Source organism: Cnephaeus nilssonii (assembly GCF_951640355.1).
Source record: "Cnephaeus nilssonii genome assembly, chromosome: 13".
Lineage (NCBI taxonomy): Eukaryota > Metazoa > Chordata > Mammalia > Chiroptera > Vespertilionidae > Cnephaeus > Cnephaeus nilssonii.
Window position 1 is genome coordinate 17,324,913 of NC_137084.1, and position 18,229 is coordinate 17,343,141.

At 45.5% G+C, this 18,229-nt stretch overlaps 1 protein-coding gene across 4 annotated transcripts in view; it reads left to right on the plus strand.

Annotated features, from left to right (window-relative positions):
* CSTPP1 (centriolar satellite-associated tubulin polyglutamylase complex regulator 1) overlaps positions 1-18,229 on the plus strand; it is a gene marked incomplete at its 5' end in the record, with an annotated part of 164,029 nt that overhangs the window by 136,655 nt on the left and 9,145 nt on the right. The gene's annotated exons all lie outside the window — the stretch shown is intronic.

The window sequence follows — 18,229 nt, forward strand, 5'->3', positions numbered from 1 at the left end:
GGAGACTGGATAAAGCACACTAGAGGGAAGGATAAATTGTATTATTTATCCAAAAAAAAGTTTTCAATATTATTCCAGAATAGTTAGAACCTCCTAATTTCTGTGTTTGGTTTCAGTCATTCACATTTTTTTTTTTTAAATGAGGTAGTTGGACTATGCATTCAGTTAACTTGTAACATAAAACCCGAGCTAAGGTAGCAAATGGAAGTATAGCAAAAAAAATCTTATTTTCTGAAAAGAGTCATAATGGAATTTTTAGGAAAATACTCTGTACAGACACACCTCATTTTATTGCTCTTTGAAAATATTGTGGGTTTTTTTTTACAGATTGAAGGTTTATGGCTACTTGGGTTGAGCAAGTCTGTTGGCACCATTTTTCCAACATTTGTTCACATTGTATCTCTGTGTCACATTTTGGTAATTCTCACAATATTTCAAACATTTTCATTATCATTATATTTGTTATGGTGATCTGTGATCAGTGATCTTGGATGTTACTATTGTTTTGGGGCACCATACAATATGCCCATATAAGATAGCTTAATCTACAAATGTGTGTGTTCTGACTACTCCACCAACTGGCCATTCCTCCATCTCTCTTCCTCTCCTTGGGCCTCCCTGTTCCCTGAGACACAACAGTATTGAAATTTGGCCAATTAATAACCCTACAATGGCTTCTAATTATTCAAGTAAAAGGAAGAGTTGTACATCTCTCACCTTAAATCAAAAGCTAGAATAGAAATGATTAAACTTAGTGAAGAAGGCATGTTGAAGGCCAAGATAGGGCAAAAAATAGGCGTCTTACATCAAACAGTTAGCCAAGTTGTGAATTCAAAGGGAACATTTTTTAAAGAAATTGGAAGTGCTATTCCAGTGAATACACGATTGATAAGAAGGCAAAACAGCCTGATTGCTGATGTGGAGAAAGTTTTAGTGGTCTGGATAGAATATCAAACCAATCACAATATTTCCTTAAGCCAAAGCCTAATCCAGAGCAAGGTCCTAACTCTTCAATTTTATAAAAGCTGAGGGGTGAGGAAGCTGAAGAAGAAAAATTTGAAGAAGTTGGCTCACGAGGTTCAAGGAAAGAAGCAAGATACCCGGAAACTTTAGCTAGGATACTAAATGAACAACTACATTAATGAACAAGCTACATCAAACAACAGATTTTCAATGTAGACAGAACAGCCTCATATTGGAAGAAGATACCATCCAGAACTTTCATAGCCAGAGAGAAGTTGATACCTGATTTCAAAGCTTCAAATGATAGGTTGACTCTCTTGTTAGGGTCTAATGTAGCTGGTGACTTTAAGTTGAAGCCAGTGCTCATTTACCATTCTTAAAATCCTAGGGCCCTTAAGAATTATGCTAAATCTACTTTTCCTGTGCTCTGTAAATGGAACAATAAAACCAGCACATCTATTTACAACATGGTTTATTGAACACTTTAAGCCCTCTGTTGAGACCTACAGCTCAGAGAAAAAGATTCCTTTCAAAATATTACTGCTCATCGACAATGCACCTGATCACCCAAGAACTATGATGGAGGAGTACAAGATTAGCTCTAGCCAGGTAGCTCAGTTGGTTAGAGCATCATCTGATATGCCAAGGTTGTGGATTCAATCCCGGGTGAGGGCACATACAGAAAACAACCAATGAATGCATAAGTAAGTGGGACAACAAATCAATGTTTCTCTCTTTCTCTAAAATCAATCAATAAATAAAAGTTTTTTAAAATGAAGTGCAAGATTAAGGTTGTTTTCATGCCTGCTAACATAATATCCATTCTCCAGCCCTGGGTCAAGGAGTAGTGTTGACTTTCAAATAGTATTATTTAAGACTATCATAGATAGTGATTCCTCTGGTGGGTCTGGGCAAAGTAAATTGAAAACTCCTGGAAAGGGTTCACCATTCTAGTTGCTATTAAGAACATTCATGGTTCAAGAAAAGAGATTAAAATATCAACATTAACAGGAGTTTGGGAGAAGTTGATTCCAACCCTTCTGGGTGACTTTGAGGGGTTCAAGACTTCAGTGGAGGAAGTAACTGCAGATGTGGAAATAGCAAGAAAACTAGAATTAGAAGTGGAGCCTGAAGATGTGACTGAGTTGCTGCAGTCTGAGGATAAAACTTGAACCGATGAGGAGTTGCTTCTTATGGATGAGCAAAGAGAGTGGTTTCTTGCGATGGAATCTACTCCTAGTAAAGATGCTGTGAAGATTGTTGAAATGACAACAAAGGATGTAGAATATTACATAAACCTACTTGATAAAGCAGCAGCAGGGTTTGAGAGGATTGACTCCAATTTTGAAAGAAGTTCTACTGTGGGTAAAATCATTCATGAAAGGAAGAGTCAAATGATGCGGCAAACTTTATTGTTGTCTTATTTCAAGACATTGCCACAGCCACCCTAGCATTCAGCAACCACCACCCTGATCAGCCAGCAGCCATCAACATCATGGCAAGACCCTCCACCAGCAAAAAGATTATGACTCGCTGAAGACCCAAGTGATGGTTATCTTTTTTAGCAATAAAGTGCTTTTAAATTAAGATATGTACCTTGATTTTTTTAGACATAATGCTATTGCACACTTAATAAACTACAGTATAGTGTACTAGTAAGCATAATTTTTATATGTACTATGAAACTAAGAAATGCATGTGACATGCTTTATTACAATATTCGCTTTATTGAAGTGGTCTGGAACTGAACCCACAATATCTCCAAGGTATGCCTCTATTACAACATACATGACAGATACATGTCATGATACATTTGTCCAAATCCCTACAATGTATAAAACCAAGAATGAACCATTATGTAAACTATGGACTTTGGGTGATGATGTATCATATTAGTGAAGGTTGCTCAGTTGTAACAAATGTACCATTCTGGTGGGGTGTCGATAATGGGGCAGGCCATACATGTATAGGAGAAGGGGTTATATCGGAAATCTCTGTACCTTCCCTTCAATTTTGCTATAAACATAAAACTGCTCTAAAAAGGTAAAGTCTTGCCCTAGCCAGTTTGGCTCAGTGGATGGAGTGTGGGCCCGCAGACTAAAGGGACCCGGGTTTTATTCTGGTCAAGGGCACATATGTAAGTTGCAAGCTCGATCCTGAAGCAACCAAGTGATGTTTCTCTCTTTCTAACTCCCCCCACCCACACACACTCTCTCTAAAAATCAATGGAAAAATATTCTCAGGTGAGGATTAACAAATAAATAAATAAAGTCTTAATAATTTTTTTGAAATGCCCAGCTACCCTAAATCATAATGAATGCATTTACCTTTATTATTTCATTTAAATTCATTTACTTAATTATTTCTTAAACTTAATCCTTATAAAAAGTATTGCTTCCCATTTTACAGAAAAATAAACTGATATATCTCCAAAAAAAAGGAAACTGAACTCAAAGAGGTTAAGTATGTTGCCTGAACTTACTGATAGCTTATAAGTAGCAGAGGCATGACTTAAACCCAGATTCGCCTGAATCCGGAGACTGTTTTCAGCCTCCTCCTGCTCCTGACTCCCTATGCCAGGATATCCTTTCTTCTTGGTGGTCTGACCCACTGAAACCAAAGCTGCATGGACCACACTACACCATGAACCCCCTCACTCCTAAAACGAGCCCTGCTGACTAGGGAAATGGGAAACCCACTGCTGCTAGCCACAGACAGTGGCCACTCGGGCAGGCTGTTGCGCAGTTCACAGCTCAGGCTGATTTTGCTGATCATGTGCAAAACCTGCTTAGTGATCACACACCCAAAATTGTATAGGCTTTTCCCCCTCATTGTTCAGTGGATACTTATCTTTTGCAGTGGCAAGTAGTCACTGGTAAAAGCTACAGTTCAGGTTTTATAATTTTAACTTACTCTGCAATCCAAAGGAGATTCAGATTTTTTTCTCCTTGGCTGAAAAGGGTGTAGAAGATTATCTCTTACTAGAAGCTCAGTGCACAACAATCGTGCACTTGGCAGGGGGGATATCCCCTAGCCTGGCCTGTGCCCTCTGAGCCGGCAGGCAGACATCCCCTGAGGGGTCCTTAGCGTTGCTGCAGAGGCAGGAGAGGCTCCCGCCACCGCCACCGCCGCTGCACTTGCCAGCTATGAGCCTGGCTTCTGGCTGAGTGGCACTCCCCCTGTGGAAGCACACTGACCACCAGAGGGCAGCTCCCGCGTTGAGCTTCTACCCCCTGGTGGTCAGTGTGCGTCATAGCGATCAATCTTTCCACCTTTAGGTCGATTTGCATATTAGCCTTTTATTATATAGGATAATGTAAAAGCAGCCAAAAGGAGTTAGCTTCACATTTCCAATGATAGTTCCTTCTTTGGAGTCAGATCACTTTAAGGAAGATTCAGCTCCAAATTTTTTTGGGGGGAAACTCAGCATTCTTAAAGACCGGGCTTAATAATAAAAATCAGCTACAGTTTCTACATGTCTGAATAATGAACATCAGCTCTGGTCTCTTAACTAGAGAATTCCTAAAGAAAAGGAACCATGGGTGTGAGTGTGTGTGCTCCACAAAGGCAGACAGGACCACACCAGTCTTGTTTGCTGCAGGATCAATACTGCCTGGCGCAACATGACGTATGTTCTAGACCAGTGATGGGCAACCTTTTGAGCTTGGTGTGTCAAACTTTGCCAAAAAACTGAGCATAACTCAGGTAGTGTGTCACTTTGAGGAAAAAACATTATTTCGCAAATGTTTCATCCTCAGCATGCGGCTGCCTCAGCGGCCGCGTGTCATCAGAAATGGCTACGCGTGTCAGTGCTGACACGCGTGTCATAGGTTCGCCATCACTGTTCTAGACACTCCATAGGTGTCTCCTGAGTGAACGAACATATGAGTGAAGATTCCTTGTCTGGCAGTTTACATGGTTCTAATAGCCCATGGTTCTAAGGAACTCCAAGGACAAAGGTCAGAAACTATATTCATTTGCTCATTCATTGATATATTAATCAAATATTTCTTTTTTAACAGTGTTTTGGGATACCATATAATTCACCCATTTAAAGTATTAAATTCAATGGCTTTTAGCTATTCACAAAATATATTCACATTTATCACCACGGGCTATTTTAAAACATTTTAATTATGCCAAAAAGAAATCCTGCACCTTTTAGCCATTACTTCCCAAGCCCCTTCTCCTCCCCAGCCGGAGGCAACCACTGATCTACTTTCTGTCTCTATAAATTTGCCTATTCTGGACATTTAAAATAAATGGGCTCATATATCATATGGTCCTTAGTGACTGATTTCTTTCACTGAGCATGTTTTTTGGGTTCATCATGTTGTAGCGTGTGTCAGTACGACATGAAATATTTCTTGAGTGCCCGTTTTGTGCCGGGATCTGTTCTACACACTGGGAATAATGTAGTGATGAGTAAGTTATAGTTGCTGCCGCTAAAGGAGCTTGACATTGGTTTAGAAGAGGACCACCTGGGTACCAGTTCCTGCCTGCCCCCACTTTGTGACAGGCCACCTTGGTTTCTGTCCCCCAGAGCAGCCACTGCCTTCCTTTCCCACTCCAAAAGGTAGGTGTGATTTCAGGAGGGTGAGCCCTCTGTGGGATTTTCAGCCCCAGCAGCCACAGCTTTGCATTGTCCAGCCGTCTCTCAGATCCTTCCGAACAATCTGATAATGTAAGCACTGCAAGAGCAGAATAGAAGCAACAGAATCCTCTAACTCCACAGATTCTTACCATCAGTGATACCCAAGGCTTCTGGAGTGATATTTCCCTATTATCCCCTTCCCACCAGGAAGCCTACTATTTGGTAGTAACTTTAGACCTTTCAGTTTGAGGAGGCAGCACTGTAGCCAGTCCATGCCAATAGCAGTGTGAGGGAATTACGGGAATTCAAGTGTAAACAACAGAAGGGCCTAGGGTAATGCTCAGGATACTAACTGCAAAATTAGAGATGAATTCAGAACGAGGGAGAAGTTTGTTTTCTCCCTGTGTATGAGCATCAGGCTTCTGTGTCAGCCCTACCTCCCCAGGGCCATTCTTTCCCCAATGCCACTCCAGCTGGTGTGTGTGTAGAAAAATTGTATATATCCCAGAAAGTGTACTGGTTCTGTAAGCTATTCTCATTTTGTCTAGGATCCCAACTTCAACCACAAGCCCAGCCTGCTGACCAGCATGGCAAATGCGGGGTTAGGCCTTCAAGGCAGTTACCATTGCCAGAAGAGGGGCTGCCCTGCCCCATCTCACTGCTGGGCTCACTTCACTTAGGCCGCAGAAGGAGGCTCCAGTCTGTGATGATGTGTGTGTGAAAGAATGTAATCCAGAGGCAGCTGTACACCAGAGCCTGTTCAGGGCCATGGCGTCCCCACATGCGCCTGACTTATGTGCTGTGTGCACCGTGGCCAAGCCCTGGGGCTGCAGGTGTGAGCTGGAAACACAGGAAGGGAAAGAAGGAACAGATTCCATGGCCATGCCCAGCCAGAGAGCCTCTCCACCTCGGACACTCCTGCAGCAGCAGGAGGCACTAAGTAATTTTATTCTCAAATGGTCACCTAGCATCTCTCTCCATCCCTCGTGGACGAGGGGGCTTTCCTGATGGTTCAGACCATGCAATTAGAGCCAGACTTCTTTTTTGTTGTTGTTATTATCTTTTTTATTGAGGTATAATTGGCATGTAACATTATATTAGTTTCAGGTATACAGTATCCTGATTGGATATTTTTATATATTGCAAAGTGATCACCACAGTAGGTCTAGTTAAGATCTGTCACCACACATAGTTACAAAATTGTTTTTTTCTCATGGTGAGAACTTTTAAGATCTACTCACTTAGCAACTTTCAAATAGGCAATACAATATTATTAACTATAGTCACCATGCTGTACATCACATCCTCGTGATTTATATATTTTAAAACTGAAAGTTTATACCTTATGACCCCTTTCACACACACACTCAACTCCCACCTCTGACAACTACCAATCGGTCTTCTATATAAGCTTGCTTTTGTGTGTTTTTATTCCACATGTAAGTGAGATCATATAGTATATGTTTTCCTCTGTCTGAATTATTTCATTCAGCATGATAATCTCAAAGTCCATCCATGTTGTTGCAAATGGCAAGATTTGATTCTTTTTCATGGATGAATAATATTCTATTGTGTGTATATTGCACACATACATATATATAATATCACATTTTCTTTATCCATTCACCCATCAATGGATAAATTACTTGGCTAATTGTTGTTTCCATTACTTGGCTATCTATATAATAAAAACCCAGTGGTCGTAACACCGTAACAAGCAAAGACTGGTCACCAGGAGGTGCATTGATGGGTCCCGCAGTGCCGGCGGGACTTGACGCTGTGTCCCGCAGCGTGCCGGGTCTGGGTCTCACACAATTTCGCACGCTGGGCATCTAGTTATAAATAATGCTGCAGTGGACATAGGAATGCATATATCTTTTCGAGTTTGTGTGTGTTTTTTTAACTATTTTTATTGATTTCAAAGAGGAAAGGAGAGGAAGAGAGAGATAGAAACATCAGTGATGAGAGGGAATCATTGATTGACTGCCTCCTGCTCATTGGACTAAGCCCGCAACCCAGGCATGTGCCCTTGACTAGAATTGAACCTGGGATCCTTTGGTCTGCAGGCTGACGCTCTATCCACTGAGCCAAACTGGCCAGGGCTCGAGTTCGTGTTTTTGTTTTCTTCAGATAATTACCCAGAAGTGGAATTCCTGGATCATATGATAGTTCTAGTTTTCATTTTTTGAGGAACCACCATGTTGTTTTCCATAGTGGCTGTACTGGCATCACAGGTTAGAAAGACCCGTGTCTAGCACTATCTGTGCCTATTAACTGGGTGACAGGAGGCTCTATCTGAACTTCTCTAAGCCCTGTTTTCATATCTGTAAAATGGGGATAATAATAGTATGTAAGTCATACGGCAGTTGTAAGATTTCAAAAAACATATAGATATAAATTATTCAGCATGTTATAGACATTCTATAAGTTTCTTGCTGTTAAAATAATGTTGGCATTATTATTATGACAAGACTTTTAAAAAATAAGGAGAGTACTAGCCAGTTTGGCTCAGTGGATAGAGCGTTGGCCTGTGGACTGAAGGGTCCTGGATTCAATTCCAGTCAAGTGCATATACCTTGGTTGCAGGCTTCCAGCCCTGGTGAGGGGTATGTGGAAGGCAACCAATTGATGTGTCTCTCTCACATTAGTATTTCTCTCTGTCTCTCCCTCTCCTTTCCACTCTCTCTAAAAATATTCTCTGTGAGGATTAAATAATAAATAAATAAATCCTATATAATAAAGAGGTAATATATAAACTAACACTCACGCCATCACAAGATGGCTGCACTCACAGTGGAGGTGGGGTTCCCATAACACAAGATGGCTGTGCCCACAGCGGAGGCACAGTTCCCATAACACAATATGGCTGTGCCCATAGCAGAGGCGGGGTTCCCATAATGAGGGATTTCCGTAATAAGTGATCAGCAGGGACCTGAGACTGCGTGGTGTGGGTCAGGGTGGGGGACCTGAGGCTGTGCCCCCCCCCCCCCCACCCAGCAGGGCTTGATGGGGACCTCAGGCCATGCCCCCTGCCCAGCACCAGGTCAGGGGACCTGAGGCTGTGCTCCCCGCCCAGTGGGGCTTGACAGGGGTGGGGCCAGCCGGGTCTGGATCTCGCCCAATGGAGGTGGGGCCCGCCGGGTCTGGGTCTCACACTATTTTGAGGTGTGTGCGGGTGGGCGGAGACTTGACTCTGGTCCCTCAGTGCGCCCCAGACTCTGACAGGAGGAAGATTTTCATATACATTTTACTAATTTTCTTTCATCTCTGACACTTCTATTATAGAGAAAGGGCAAATAGCAATATTAAAATATTTCCTCTAATTAATTCCCTTTTAATGTGCACGAATTTCATGCACCAGGCCACTAGTAAATAAATAAATAAGACGTTCCCGGATTCCCTATGGCAGTACTTTCTGGCCTTTTTTCACCTCACAACACTCAGAAAATAATATATAACAAAAAGTAGGGTCAAGATAAGACAGCCTGCAATTAGCCTGCAGGCTCTCGCCTCCTCCCAGCTGGGCCCAGGGGACCATCACACCTATAATCCACTCAAGCCCCAGTGACACAGAGACATGAAGCTCTACTCCAAGGGTGAAGATTTAAAGCAGTGCGTCAGAATCTCCTGCAGAGCTTACTGAACCACTCATTTAACTCACTTCTCCCTCACTGAAGGCCTGACACCCCACTGAGTAATATATGTTTAATGGGAAAACCTCCTTTATTATGGTTATATGCTGGATACATACAGTGCTTCAAACACACATAAACTCCTAAGGAATCTAGTTTTAGACATAGCAACTCACCCCCATTGAAGAGAGTCACTCAGCTGGTCCCTATGGTGAAGGACTCAGGTCCTGTAACAGACAGCCCTGGAGCCAAATCCCAGGTCCTTCACTTACTGGCTTGTGACACTGAGCCACTTCTCTAAGCATCAATTTCTTCACCTGTAAAATGGAAATAAAAATAGCACCTGCGAGCCCTGGCCAGTTTGGCTCAGTGGATAGAGTATCAGCCTGCAGACTGAACGGTCCCAGGTTCAATTCCAGTCCAGGTCACGTACCTTGGTTTCAGGCTCCTCCCCGCCCAGGCCCTGGCCTGGGCTCGTGCAGTAGGCAGCCAATCGATGTGTTTCTCTCACATCGATATTTCTCTCTGTCTTTCCCTCTCTTCTACTCTCTGTAAAAATCAATAAAAAAATATCCTCGGGTGAGGATTAAAAAATATATATATATACTAGTATAGCACCTGTGTCTTAGAGTTGTTTTTAGGATTTAAGAAATCATGCATGTAAAATATGTCATGTAGCCCTCAAAATATATTACCTATTTTTAAAAATCATAATTAGTGAATGGGGAGTGTGTTTAATTCCTGTAATTTATTTTTCAAATGTTTACTGGGCATCTGCTCTCTGCCAGCCCGCATGCCATGCACCAAGGACATAGCTTTATGCTCCTTTGGTGTCTTTCTTTATGCCTCTTCCCTGCGCTACCTTTCTGCATAGTTTTCCTCCCTAGATCTGACTTGCCATCCAACAATATCTCTGCTGCCCCGAAAGGTCTTTCTCCAAACAGGCTAGCCTTTCCTTCCCCATTCTTCCATCACCAAATGCCTGTCATGTGCCAGTCCGTGTGCTTATGGAGGGGCTATGACAGTGATCAAAACAGATGTTGTCCCAGCCCTCAAGGAACTTACAGCTGACAGAGCAGCTGACATTAAATGAATGACATGCTAAGTGCTATAGGAACGTAGAAACAGGAGACCCGGCCTAACCTGGGGAACCATGAAAGGCTTTTCCATGGAGGGAGACATGTTGAATTTGGGGCTTAAAGGATTAGTAATAGGTGAACATGCCCTCTCAGCTATCAAGACTATTTATAAGGCCATGATAATTAAGATAGTATATTACTAGAGTAAGGATATACCAATGGATCATACTAGATAGACAGCCTGACCCCTACATTTATATAAACTTAATCTATAAAAGGACAGCATTGCAGAGCAGTGGGGAAAGGGCTGACTCAACAACTAGTGGTGGGGTCATCGTTTTTCCACAAAGGATAAAATAAATCCCTACTTCATACATATTTAGAAGTCAGTTTCACATAGATTACAGACCTAGTGTGAAATACAAAACTCTAAAGCTCTTTAAAAGAGAATAGAGGAAAATATTTTTATGGTTACCAGGTAGTTAAAGAATTCTTCAACAAGATACAAAAAGCCCCAAGCCCAATGGACAAGATTGACCACCAACAAAATTGCATTCTTTTCCTCAGTCATTGTTCATTGAGAGTGCCTGTGATGTGCCAGGCACACTTCCAGGTGCTGAGGATAGAGCAGTGGACAAAACAAAGTCCGTGCCCTCGTGGAGCTGGCATTCAGAGAGAGGAGAAGGGTCTGGAAGCAAGAATTCCCTGGCAGCAAACAGAACCCTGGCCACAGCAGGTAGTGCCACACACTAACCACTGAACTATCAAGGAACCTTGCCTGTTGGTAATAGCTGCCATGGAACAGGCTGCATGCCCCCTGCAGTGGAAAGGACAGAGAGTGGTGCCTCAGAGAGTGGGATTCTGTACAGCAGCTACTAGTAAATTGAACACAGGGACACATATATGCATTAAAAAAACCCTCAAAATATCACATTACCAACTGATACACAGAATTTGAAAACAAGCAAAAAACCCAACAACACCTACCTAATGTTTTAAGAATATAGGCAGTTGTGTGGATTACTACAGTATAAAAACATGGAGAGGGAGGGGTGCTTAGCCACCACGTTTCAGTGACCAAGTTTCAGAGGTGATCTCTGAGGAAGAGGGTAGAGGAATGGAATGAAAGAGGGGTACACAGGTGGCTTGAACAGTATGTGTAATATTTTACAAAGCTTTTAAAAACTGAAGCACAGATGAAAAATGTTGAGGTTTGATGAAGCTGGCTAGTGGGTACACAGGTATTTGTTATGTTATTCTCTGTCATTTTCTAAAGTTTTAAATGTTTCATTTAAAACAAAAGGGATGGGTATGGTTTAGGTGGGGAGCAGTGAGAGAGAGGAAAACGCCATCTCAGGAAAGTAAGCCGCCTGGAAAGAAGCCAGGCTTTCACCAGTGACGACCCAGAGGACGGGAGAAGCCAGTGGGCCCGGAGTTGGAGGAGCTTGCAGCCATGCTTTGATTCTGGGAACAGGGATACCTCAGAGATATTGTGGGTTTGGTTCCAGACCATTGCAATCAAGTGAGTATTGCGGTAAAGCAAGTCGTAATCCTTTTACTAGTGGAGGATTTTGCCTACAATTTGCACAAAATGCAATATCTGCGAAGTGCAGTGGAGCGACGTATGCCTGGATTTACCAAGAGTTCTCTAGCTGTGAGGCTTCCTGGGAGAGACCAAGATAAGGGGTTTAATGGCTGAGCTGGGTCCTTCAAGCTGTCTGCTTGAAGAAACGTCACTGGGACCTAAGCCTCCAGCCCCCCTGGGGCAGTTGCTAGGACTGATTACAAATACCAAGAGTGCAAGGAAGGATAACCCAGCTGCAGGAAGGTGTTGCGGCCACTAGGGAGCACAGAGCCCAGTGTTTACCCAGGTGCAGGTGGCCCAGGAGCTGACTAGAGTCAGAGGACCTGTGTTGAATAACAGCTCTTTCACTTCTAGCTGGTGACTTTAGTCAGGCTTCTTAGCCTCTCTGGACCTCTGTGTTTCTCAGTAAAGATATTCACTGAGCTTGCCTCATAGGACTGATGTGTACAGTGCTGACAGAGTGAGCCTGATGAAGAGTGACCATCATCATTGCTACTCTTATTGCCCATGCTCTGCATTGAGCTTCTGAGGCACCACAGGGCAGGTGGCATTGGGGGTACCCTGGAGGTGCAGGCTGGAGCCAGGGCAGAGCAGTGACCGGGACATCCCACGCTGCTTTGAGGGCCTGGACTTATGGCAGCTTGTGCAGCACGTGGGTGCTTCCAACCCAGTCCAGAAGGGGGGCATCCCTGAGGGAGTGTCCCAGGAAGCCTGGACAGCAGCCTTTCCCTCCCACCTGGAGAAGGGAGCCAGAGTGTAGTTCATTCTCACCATGGCCCTGACATTGAAACGCAGACTGCAGAGCCCAAACAGACGTGGGACACACTTCAGCTGCACTCATAAAGGACACTAGTCATGTGACCTCCACAAAGCAGCTAAGTCATGGAAGGTGGCTTTTCTTTCTGGACCTGGCTGGAGGCTGGCTTCCCCCAACTGTGGACTCGAAACCAGATAGCTTCCACCCGAGAGCCTCCGTCCGGTTGGGTGCTGGCAGCACTTACTTCCTCTGTGCTATGTTTTTCTTTGCTGTCTTGAATGCTTCCAGCACCTTAAGCCAGCTAGAATACACTGGTTTTGAATGCTCATTGTATACTAAGTACAGTGCATCATCATACTGACGCGTCACAGAATTCCTGTGAAACAGGAATCATGGTTATCTCCTCTTTACACATGAGGAAACCCAGGCTCAGAGAGAAGAAGTCATTTGGCCAGTGAGCGCTGGAGCTGGGATCTAATCCCAGGGCTGCAAACCCAGAGCCCCAGGAAAATGGGTGCAGCTCAAGCCACTAGACCAGGAACACTGGCCTTAGGGGCGAATAGGACATTGGCAAGTCAGGAAGTTCAGACTAAAGCTGTTCGCTTCCTTGACACTCATTTACCTCCCAGCCAGCCCATCCCAGCTGCTGGAAGTCAGCCCCCAGGATTGGCTCGGACCCTGCCATCTGCTCGTTCTCCATTCTGGTCGCCTGCGCTGGACTCCACCCTTCGCACGGCTATGCTCAGCGCCAGCCTGCACTGCAGTGCCTTCACTTCTCCCCCAGAGCCCCTCTCTCTGGCCCGGAGGCATGGCCTGCAAGGATCCCTCTGCAACCCAGTAGATTTGCACAGATTTCTGTTGGCAACAGCTCCCCGTTGGCTCCACTTCAAAGCAGGGGCGGCCCAGCTCCTCCAGGTGTCAGCAGCAGCTGGCACGTTAGCTGAAGGCCTCTGGCAGGAAGGGGTGTTGAGCCAACTGCCATCAACAGGAAAACAGCACATGTGGATGAGCTCCTCTCCAAGAGATTCCTTCTGGAGGCCTCAGGGCTGGGGACAAGTTCGAGTTCAGGGTGAAGGAGCTCACTGTCTGTGGGATGGGGTCCATGTCCCAAAGGCCAAGACAGACCTGTAGAGTCTCCTTCCTGCTTTTCCCACAGTTCTGCCAAGATTCCAGTCCAGGACCTTCATGGGTCAGAGCACTGGTTTGGAGATGGACATCACAGCATATGATGTTTCTGTAAGCCTCTCAGACCTCTCTTCCGCCAGTCCTCCAGACAGCGGCATCTTCCCCAGCAGAACCAGCACTAACAGGAGCAGCTGTCAGTTCTGTCTGCACTTGGGATGACACTGTGAGCTGCAGAAGCTTTCATACTTGTGAGGAGTGCAACCTTGTCAGGCTTCTGCTTGAATTTCTCCAGCAACAAGAAGCTCACTCCTCCACAAAGCAGCCACAATCCCAGAGCTGAGAGGCTTAAAAAAGTCTTCTAGAGCCAAACTCCAGGTCACTGGGGCCTGCCCCTCAGAGGCAGTCCTTCACAGGTCAGATCTCAGCCCTCACTCCTCCTCCTCCTTCTCTCCCAAGCACAGGGTCTCAGTGCAGTGATTGTCTGATACCGTGGTCTGCAGACGCTAGTTTATTCCTCCTAAATGGACTGCACTGTCCACAGCTGGCTATAGTGTCCAGGTGTCACCTGGCCAGGGGAGAAGAAAGAGTTCTATGGCCTCTCTTACTCATTTTTTCATGCTTTCCTTCATTCAACAAATATTTACTGAGTGACTGCTATGTACCCTGTGCCATTCTGGACCCTGGAGCCAAGCGACAAAGACAGTGGTGGTTGCCGAAACCGGTTTGGCTCAGTGAATAGAGCGTCGGTCTGCGGACTCAAGAGTCCTGGGTTCGATTCCGGTCAAGGGCATGTACCTTGGTTGCAGGATGTGCAGGAGGCAGCTGATCAATGTTTCTCTCTCATCGATGTTTCTAGCTCTCTATCCCTCTCTCTTCCTCACTGTAAAAAATCAATAAAATATATTTAAAAAAAAAAAAAAAGACAGTGGTGGTGTCACCTGGTGAACAGTGAGAAGGAAGCAAAGAACTAGGGAGGCCTACCCAGCGGGCCTAAGGAAGGTTCCCCAGAGAGGTGCTGTGTAGAATGGGTAGGCGGCAGATAGGTGGAGGCACTGGCTGATCTGAAGGGCCTGAGGAAGGAGGAAGCATTGGGAAGAACTGAAGGATCAGTGTCGCTGGAGGGTAGTGAGGGTCACTGCCAGTGACCCCCGGGAGCCTAGAGAGGAGAGGGGAGGCAGAGGATAGAACATGTGGAGAAGAATGGGGGACTCTGTTCTAAGGGCGATGGGAAGCCCATGAAGGGTTTTAAACAGAGCTGTAAAATAGCCAAATTTGCATCTTAAAAAAGATCTTTCTCACCCCAGTATGGATACTCAGAAGGAGGCAAGAATGATTGCAGGAAACAGGGAGGGAGGTCATCCAGTTGTCCAGGAAAAAGAGGTGGTGGTGGATGTCAGATGGTGGCCGTGGAGGAAGGTAGATGGATGCTAGAGAAATGTCAGGGGTAGGACTGACAGGACTGATTGATTGATTGATGTGAGTGGACAAGGCAGGGAGTTTCCAGGACTCCCGGGCTTCTGGCTGAGCAGGATAATGGGTGGTATTGCTGTTAATAAAAGCTGAGATCCAGTTGGGTTTTCTGGCAGCCAGTCTCACTGCTTGCAATCAAGAAAACCCCTTCAGCCTTAGCAGGTTTGGCTCTGTGGATAGAGCATTGGCCTGCAGACCAAAGGGTCCGTGGTTTGATTCCAGGCAGTCAAGGGCACATGCCCGGTTGTCGGCTCAATCCCCAGCATGGAGAGTGCAGGAGGCAGCCAGTCAATGATTCCCTCTCATCACTGATGTTTCTTTCTCTCCCTCTCTCTTCCTCTCTGAAATCAATCAATATATATATATATGCCTAATATGCAAATTGTCCCCATGGGAGTTTGACCGAGAGACCGGGAGTTCAATCATTCGCTATGATCTATGATGTGCGCTGACCACCAGGGGGCAGTACGGAATGAAGGACAGCCCCGGGCAGCAGCCAGCAGCCGAGGGAGGCCCCAGCTGGCAACCAGAAGGCCCTGATCAGCCCTGATAGCTGGCCAGGCCTAGGGACCCTACCCATGCACCAATTTTGTGCACCAGGCCTCTAGTAAAAATATAAAAAAGAGAGAAGAAAACCCCTTCGTCCTTTTCACACACGCTGCTGGGACCCAGCCACTGTCCCTCAGAAAGAAAGACCCTGCCGCTGTCACCTTCCCAGTTAGCCTGCTGGTCCCACCGGACTGTTGTCAGTTTCAGCCCACCAAGGACCAAGGGTCAAGACCCCTTCTCAGAGAAACTGCCACCATTACCTGGTGGGTCTCCTGCCCTCTGCCAGCTGTGCCCTTGTTCATCCCCAGCTGCCCATCTTAAAGGAAAGTGCTAATGTTCCAGTCAAGAACAGCCCCGGACAGAAGCTTCACGCCAGTTCTGAGCTGGAAGGGCGGGCCCTGTTTGCAGCTTCTAGTCCCGTCTGCGGCTGAGAGAGAAAGATGCTATGGCAATTGCCTCGAAGCCCTGGTGTGGCGGGGCTTACCCCAGGAGCATGCTGGTTAGCGAGAACTACCACTTCTGGAGTTAGACCGTGGTGATGGTTGCACAACTTTGTGAATATACTAAAACACAATGTATACTTTTAAAGGGTGAGTCTTATGGTATTTGAATTGTATTACAATATAAATAAATGAACAAACGGACAAAGTAGGAAGTAGTAAATGGAGATCAATGCTATAAACAGGAGCACTGGGTCCAGGTTGATGATAAACAAGAGAAGCCAAGGAACATCTTCAAAGGCTTTGGCTCCCCTTCGCGGTTTCCTGCTTGGGGATGTTCTCAGCCTGGCGCTCTTCCTTAGTAATTAACTTCAGGCCATCGGGTTCTCAGCTGTCCTGGGAGTAGGGCAGGAAGGAAAGGTCACGGCTCTCTCCTCTGGGACTTTTCTTCTCTGCTGAGCCGGGGAGGGAAAAGCTTTGAGGTGCTCGTGGCTTTTCCTCCCTGAGCATTCTGGGAGAGCTCACCCTTCCTCTGTAGTGTGGGAGTCTCCGCTGACCCCAGTCCACCCTACCTGCCCTCTCTCTACCTCTCTGGCCTCTCCCTCCTCATCCAGTTGGAATCTGGGCTTTGTGCCCTCTCTGTTCCTTTTTGCTTGCCTGGGTTATCCACAGGTTATGAAAAATGGGGTGACTACTGGTACTTGGCTATGGCTCAGGACTTGTCCCAGAAGCCACTGATGGAGGAACCACGGTGCCCTCCTGTGGCCATCAGCAGCATTGCTTCTTCCCACCTTCTGGCCTTGAATTTTTTCCAGCTAGAATTTGAATGTTCAACTCTGGTAGTTGGGGCAGTTTTTTTCTTCCCAAAGAGATACATGAAAAACAGTTTGGCCTTCACATATAGGTGAAAAGAAAGAAGACAAATTAGCCACAGAAACTAAGAAGTAAAGGTTAGTGTTTATACTCCATGTTAAAGAGGCAGTGTGACCTACTAGTAATGGAAAGTGCATGGCTTATGGAGTCGAGCAAACTCACCAGCTCTATGACTTAGCAGGTGAGCTTCTCTGAGACTTAGTCTGTTCACCTGTAAAGTGGAAATGATAACAACACCTACCTCACTGTTGTGGGATAAGATTTAATTACTACAGTGCCTGCCGTGAAGTAAGTGGGATACCGGTTTCTATTGTTATCATTATTACAACTACAGACCAGGTGTAGGAACCATTTTCCCTCTTCAGGGAGATCTGACACCAGAACCACCTGCCTTGAAAGACTCCAGGGGCACCTCTCACATTATCTTCTCTCTAAAGCCCCTTCCCCAGAGGTCAGCAGTGCTGGCTCTCTCCGCAGCTGATGCAGATGCCAGTTTGGGGACCCTCTGACAGTGGGAAGTGCAGAGAGATTTAGAAAAACACCCGAGAGCCCAGCCAGTGTGGCTCAGTGGTTGAACGTCAACCTATAAGCAGAAGGTCGAGGTTTGATTTCTGGTCAGGGAACATGCCCAGGTTTCGAGTTCAGTCCCCAGGAGACGGTGTGCAGGAGGCAGCTGATCAATGATTCTCTCTCACTGATGTTTCTATCTCTCTCTCCCTCTCCCTTCCTCTCTGAAATCAATAAAATTATATTTTCAAACAAATAAAAATATACAAGAGATCAAAATAAAACTTTTTAAATGTAAAGATAAAGCCAGAGGGGCCCAGTCAGAAACAGATTGGGGTCCCAGTTCCCTTGCAGTAGATGAGTTTGGCACCCTGCCTGGCACATTGAAGGAGCCCAGCAAGTGCTCATAGCCTTCCTTTCCTGTCCTCTCTCTGATGGGGCCCTGAGCAGAGTATGAATATGGCCTGGGTCTGAGCCCTTTAGTAGTCATGTGGTTTTTTCCCCTGGAAAGTGGGTGTGCAGTGGGAGGAACTTGAGAGAGAAAACACCAGGAGGTGGTCCACCTGTGAGAGTGGACAGCAAAAAGGAGCAGTGGCCACCACGTCATGAGACAGGTTGTGCTCTTTGACCCTCTCAAGTGCAGAGCTCTGAGCCC